Raw genomic sequence first — 7,500 nt, forward strand, 5'->3', positions numbered from 1 at the left:
TCACGTTCAAAACTGACCAATTGGACCTCAGAGGGTTGGATTCAGGAAAAAGTGACGCCAAAAGCTTATTAGCCTAAAAATTCAACGTGTGAGTACAGCTTATTAAATATGCAAAATCTGAAAGCTCAAAACTACCGTTCTGCATGTTAATAGGCCTTTTGCAACAAACGATCACATGGTACAAAATCAGCCATGCTGGAGGGCAAACTCATTAGCATTCCCCCACTGGGACATTAAAACAAAGGCAAGTCAAGCTTGACGGGTTCAGGTCTCTTTGTTTTAATGTCCCAGTGGGGGAATAATAATGAGCTTGCCCTCCAGCATGGGGGATTTTGTACCATGTGATCGTTTGCTGCAAAAGGCCTATTCTGCGGAGTACACACGCATTGCATTCTTAAACAAGACGGTCTTCAAAGCGTTTACTCGGAATACCATGTTGCGCAGAAGTTGGGTGATACATTTTGCAAGAGTTAGAAACAAACTACAAGGATTGAATAGAAAACCGTTTTCTGTAATCCAGAGAGCCGCACAGATCTTGCAAGTGTCGTGTTTTTCTGAATTCGCCTTCCTTTGATTTTCTATTTCTACCTTTCCTTATAATCTCATGTATGTGCTCCGTTTTTCCCTTCAGTGAATCGTCAAGTAAACAGTGAACATTGAAGGGTTGTGAAACGGGACCTCCGGCTTATCGTCCTTATCCGAGAAGACTAGAGAGTCTAACCATTTGCAGATGTAATTACAAAGGCAGCACTTTCTCCTCAGTTATTTAAAGACCCTGAGTGTTGGTCCGGCCGGAGTTGAACTCACGATCTCCCGCGTGACAGCCCGGTGCTCAACCAACTGAGCCACCGGTGCGCGGTTGAGGCTGTTTGAGGCTGTTTGAAGTCTACTTGTAGTCTCCTTCGCAGATGCGGACGGCAACCGGAAGACACGTGATGTCTCTTGGATTTTTATGCTTATCTCCAATGGAGAAAAGATACATAGCAATGTAAATGTGGTTGTGTGGAGACAAGTTAAAAGGGAAAACTGCTCACTTCCGGTTGCCGTCCGCGTCTCAAAAACGCACGTGCTTAACGGCTGCAAATGAGATTATTTGAAGCCTCGAGCGCGCAGAAATCCCCTCCAACGACACTCCACGCCACGGCTGTTATTTTTTTGTTGTTCGAAAACGTAGTTTCCTTATAGAGGGAGCTAAAATGTATTGCTCCAAGCGATCAAGTGAATTGTTTCTAGCCAAGGAAATTCTATTGTCCATTTTGTAGCCTGTGTACAGCCGCCCGCTCTCCGAGAGTCCGCTCTCTCAGAGTCCACTTTCCTCTTTGTCAGCACCAAATACACAGACTCTGGCTACTTCCAAGGCAGAAAGTCCGCAAATCACGGACTCCCGGCTCGTCCAAGCATGCTCAGAAAAACTCAGAAAACGTTATCGCTGTACTTCCTACGGGATGTGGCAATAGCGTTTTATTTACAGCCCCGAACATTCTAGAGAATATCGTTCGACTTCCACCGACAGGAAAACGTTTTGGTAAGTCCTTTCGGAGGCAACAAGTTGTGAATCCAAAAAGAACCGAATAGAACTTCAGTGCTGCCACATTCGGGGAACCAGCCGAGGTTGACAGAGAAATTCGACACTGTTTACGGAAGCGCTGAACAATCTGAACAATGGTTTAATGACACACTTCTTACAAAATGACAGTTGAGTAGCTGCTCCATTTTCTTCATGTTTATTTTAATAGCATTTTTTTTGGTCTCTCAAATATTCGAGATTCGATGATAATATGAAGAATTCGGGCTTTTCCTGCGATTTTATCTCGAAATTCTTTTTTCCGTGATGGTTTAAACAGAGAAACGGCCGCACCAACTGTGAAGCAGGGTTTGCAGAAATAGCTTTGATTGTATGGATAAAGTCTGATTTCGCGGACATTCCAGCTAGAGTGCTATTTTGCTTTCGTCGCGTCTTTCCTCGAATCGCAACGTGCGGGTAATTTCTGGTAAAATCTGATTGGCTCACATATACATGAAGGCCCTTTACGGACAAAATATCGAATATTCTTATATCAATGTTATGTTGCATGCATGAATGTGGTGCAATAAATTGCAATAAAGGTGCAATAAATCTCTAAGCAAAGATATTCGATAAAAATAAAAGATGCCCAATACAACTAAAGCCGGTGATACACGGTAAAACATTTGTTGATCAACAAATGTTGCAGGATGTTGAACAGTGTGTCATCGTCTTAAAGGATGTTTGATACAACTAAAAGATATTCAATATAACCAAAAGATGATCCATATAAAAGATGAGGAAGCGGAAATGATTTTGCAAAACGAAAGTGTCATTAGGTACCCAGGCTCCTGGAAAATGTAAGGGCGTTGTCCTAAATCCAAAATGGCGTCTGCTGAAACTGCTGAAGCTGCATGATTAGGCTTCCAGACACAGAAAGGTTTTTCATGGAGTTAACTGCAATAACTAAAAAAGCACCGCCCTAACGAGACGCCACAGGCAATCAGTTAGATTCTTTAGAGTTCTTTGTACGTAGCCGCGCACCTCGCTGCCGTCACTCATGGTCTTAAAATACACGAGGAAAAAGTGTTGCCTTTGTAATAACCGCTGCAAATGGTTTAACTCTCTAGTCTTCTCGGATAAGGACGATAAACCGTAGGCCTCGTCTCACAACCCTTCAATGTTTGTGGGACGTAAAAGAACCCACACACTATTCGAGAAGAGTAGGGTATGGAGAAGTTCCCGGTGTTGTGGTCTGTCTTCTGTGGTGTATCATGCATGGTTGGGAGGGTAAATGCTCGGAGATATATGATATGAAGATATATATGATATGATAGCCCGTCCATTTAAACAAGTATAGCGTCCGCTGGGACCTTCGTTTTCTGGCTGGTCTTTCATATACCGGATCCGAAATAATTAATGTCCCGACTAAAGAACAAAGCGAACACGAAATAACAATGGTTGTTTTGTCCTCCGCCATATTAGTCCGGTATATGAAAGTCTACCCCGTTTTCTCTAAAAGGAAAGGAAAGGAAAGAAACTTTATTGAAGTGTCTAGTCGTTCTAGAGCTAGGGCGCTAATTGACGGGAGAGTAGAAAAGACTGAACCCTAGTCCGTAGATCTCTTTCATAATGGCGGCCAAATAAATTATTCTTTTGTTTTAATGCTAATAAGCCCTACTAACCTCGCTACGACGAGCAAATTTCAAAAGAATATTTGTTTTAAAACGAGGGCAGTAGGTCTAATTAACATAAATACAAAAGAATGTAAAGTTGGTCGCCATTTATGAAAGTGGTCTATGGACTATCCCGACGAACTACACAAATGGACTACCCCAAAAATACTATTAAAAATACTAAACGTTAGCTTTCAGTTACTGTTGTGATGACCAATTACTTCATGTAAGTGAAGTGAAACCGCTGCAACAATTACTAAAAGCTAACCTTTTTGAAATGGGTGCTTAGCCTTAAATACTGTTGACCGACGCTGTTTAAAATAGATGTCAAGGCTTGGCACTAATTGTGACGCTGCTTACGACCAATAGTACTCACTTGAAATAGTATTTTTGGGGTAGTCCGTCGGGGTATTCCATGGACTAGGGGTCATTGTTTTCTACTCTCCCAATTGGGGACACTGTGAACTGAAAATGACAATTAACGCAAATGAAGTTAATCATGTAGTCGATACTGAGTATTTTTGAGACACGACTTCTGTTGTTGTGCTATAGGCTTCTTCTGCAATTCCCTCGAATTAAGTGACATCGTAGCTTGTTAAAGATGCCAAGTAATTGGTGTATATAAAAGTAGCCGATTAAGCAAATTTCTAGTGCATATATGCAATGACTGATTCTCGAAGTTAGAACACCTAAGTTCTTTCGTATTCTTCCAGTCTACGAATAAAGAATTAACAAAGAATCGAACTAAGTGGCTGTGGCGTTTCGTTGTTGCGGTGCTTTCATAATTATTGGCGTTTAATTCCATGAAAAACCTTTCTGTGTCTGGAAGCCAAATCGTACAAGTAGCTAGTGCAGACGCCATTTTGTATTCAAGGAAAAGCCCTTGCATTTTCGAGGGGCCTGGGTACGTAATGACACCAAATTATAATAATAATAATAATAATAATAATAATAAAATAAATTCATGGCGGCGAAGTAGGGAGGCCGTGTTTTTGGTCTGTCTTCGTGTGACTTGACCAAATCGCTAACTTTCGAACTGCCAGCCAAGCCAAAAGCGCTGGAGCAACAGAACAGTATTTATAGAATACTTGCTACGTATCTTACGCTGTGATAAGTTTACGGAGGCGACTTACGGCGACCTTTTTTTTTTTACCAATTTGGACTGTGTTGCCATCCAATATGTCGGACGACCATTTGAGCGAGCGAACAAGGGCTGCAAGGCGTACAACCCGCCTGAAATGGACGGCACAAATGAACAGTGATGTTTTAGAGTGCAAGGCTAAGGCTAAGGAGCTGACAGAGTTACAAGATCCTCCTAGATACGCGGATGGGAAGAAACGAGGCTACATGTCTGTCCTGAAGGAGCTTTGGGACGAGAGAGGTTATTTTCATCTTGGCCTCTCAGAATTACACCTTAGAAATCAGGCAGCATATCTGGAAAGAGTGATGGGAAATGTACAGGAGACCATTCTTAGGAATGCTAAAGGAACGGAGAGTGAGACCGGACAGCCTGTAGAAGAGGGGACTTTATTATACGAAGTTCAGGAGCCATCAATAAATGAAAGCGAACAAGCCACTTCGGATTTGCATATGGCGAACGAAAACAACCATCTCAAGGGACCTCAATTTTTAGAGGAAACAAACCTTGACGCACGTGAAATCCTGGAAGGCGCGATACCGATTTTCGCTTCAGTTAACTCAAATACCGGTGATTTTAGTAGCCGAGATATTGACACGAAAGTGAAACAAAGGCCAACGCAATCAGACATCAACACCATCAACACGGTCATCATTGAGCTCAGGAGGCGTGAAGAAGGACATACTTTACACCCTATTCGCAATCCCTTTGGGTACTTATGGCTGGCTAATTGCATCCTTTATTCTGTTGTGATCGCTTTTTTGATACACAAAGGATGGAAGAAAGAACCCGGGACAATGGAACGGAGGAAAAGGAAAACACCTAGTGAAAGGATTAAGGAAGCGTTTGTAAAACAAGCTACCGAGATTAGGAAAAAAATCTCCATTGCAGTAGCGGAACTGGATAGGATTAAGGGAAATAAAAAGATCACAAACAAGGGAAAAAAGAACAGATCAATGCTCGAGAAGGAGTGTGGAAAGTTGTCAGCGGCGAGCATTGTCACATACATCGAGAGAAAAAAGTCAGACCTCCGTAAAGCGAAAAGAGCGTTTATGCGAAAGAAAAAGCGGGAGGAGGCAAGAGATTTGAACACCCGTTTCCATGCTGACCCTGGTGGTGTCTTTGCACAATTTAGCAGAATGGTTGAGCAAGACGCCGACAACAACAAGCCCAATTATAAAACAACTAAGCAAACGAGTAAGGATGACGAAAGGGTTTTTGAAAGTATTCAAGACGCCTGTAGTTACTGGAAACATCTTTGGGAGACGAGTGGCTCCACTGCGAATACTAAACCTGGGTGGTTAGTGAAAGTGAGAAGAGCGTTTGAAAAGCTAGTCCCAGTCCCTCGGCAAGACAGTTTCCAACTTAACCAGACGAAGTGTGCAGACGCGATCAAGAAAAAACGCAACTGGAGTGCCCCGGGCCCCGATAGAATTGCAAACTACTGGTGGAAAAGGGCTGTCACTTTACATGAAGGGACAGCGGCTAGCTTCAAGACCATCTTAACGGGCGAAGTCGGATATCCCAGCTGGTTCACAGGAGGGAGAACCAATCTGATCCCTAAGCCGGGCGAGCTCTCCAGTCAGAACCAGAGGCCTATAACCTGTTTGAACACGCAGTATAAGTGGTTTACCACCTGCTTATTGTCACCAATGGACGAACATCTGGAGACACACAACCTGTTAGAAGAAGAGCAAAGGGGAGCCAGGACCAAGTGCAGTGGGACCTTGGACAACTTAATGATTGACAGAATGGTTTGTCGAGATAGTCGAAACGGAAGCAGGAACCTAAGCATGGCTTGGATCGACGTGCGAAAGGCGTTCGATTCTGTAAGCCATGCTTGGTTGCAAGAAATGATGACGATGCACAAATTCCCCTTATGGATGTGCAGAACAGTGGCGAGACTGTGTGAAAGCTGGAATACGAAGATCACGGCCAGAACAAAGGAAGGGTATGAAACCTCTGACGTCATAAGGTTCAACAAAGGCCTTCCACAAGGCGACGCTTTATGTCCGAGGTTGTTCACTTTATGCCTTAACCCAATATCTTGGAAGTTGAAAGCATCGGAAGGATACAAGCTGTCAAGACCACTGAGTGGCAAGATTACGCACTTGCTATACATAGATGATATGAAGATATATGCAGCGTCGAAGGATAAAGTTGAGAGAGTAATGAAGACAGTTAAAGAAGCCATGGCAGATGTCGGTTTGGTGTGGAACGAGAAGAAGTGTTCTACAGCTCATGTAAGGAGAGGTTCATTGGACAGCATACAAAAATTTGGTTTTATCAACGGAGTTGATAATGTAAATTGGCCACCGTACAGAGATTCTAAAAGCTGACGTTTCGAGCGTTAGCCCTTCGTCAGAGCGAATCCATTCGCTCTGACGAAGGGCTAACGCTCGAAACGTCAGCTTTTAGAATCTCTGTACGGTGGCCAATTTACATTATCAACTCCGTTGATAAAACCAAATTTTTGTATACTACTTCCCCACCGACGCAGCACCACAGTTTCTTTAGAAACTACCCCTTCATTCATTGGACAGCAGTTTGGGAGGCACTGCCATCGGAGAAAGGCAGGTCATACAAAATCTGAAGAAGGGAGAAACTTACAAGTTTTTGGGAGTTTTAGAAAATTCTAAGCAAGAGGACAGCTCTGTTCTGTGGGGAGCTTCAAAGGTTTGCTTGCAGAGACTGTCAATTATATGGTCGAGCCCCCTATCGGACTTCCACAAAGTCTTAGCATCTAATCAATACGCACTACCAGTTGTCACCTACCCTATGTGGACACTAACATGGCCGCTCGCAGATCTACAACAACTCGATCGCGAAGCTCGCAAGATCATCAAAGAGAATGGAGGCTACCATCCACTCGGTTCAACCGAGTTGCTATACCTACCAAGGAAGTGTGGAGGCCGGGGACTGAAGTCGTTTGAGAGCCTGTATAAGCAGACCAAAGTCAAGACCACAATGAAGCTGTACGCAAACGAAGATCGAACGATGAGTTTAGTGCGCGAGTTTGAAGAGAAGTGCGAACGAGCAGGAAGAAGATCACTCGTAAAGGATGCCAAGAAATTTGCTTTGGAAATGGACATTACTCTGGACCTTGCATACCCAGATCCCAAAGCGTTGCAAACTGACTCAGGTGAGGAATCACATGTTAAAGGAGTAGGGAGAACATTACG

Source organism: Montipora foliosa, chromosome 5, assembly GCF_036669935.1.
Source record: "Montipora foliosa isolate CH-2021 chromosome 5, ASM3666993v2, whole genome shotgun sequence".
Lineage (NCBI taxonomy): Eukaryota > Metazoa > Cnidaria > Anthozoa > Scleractinia > Acroporidae > Montipora > Montipora foliosa.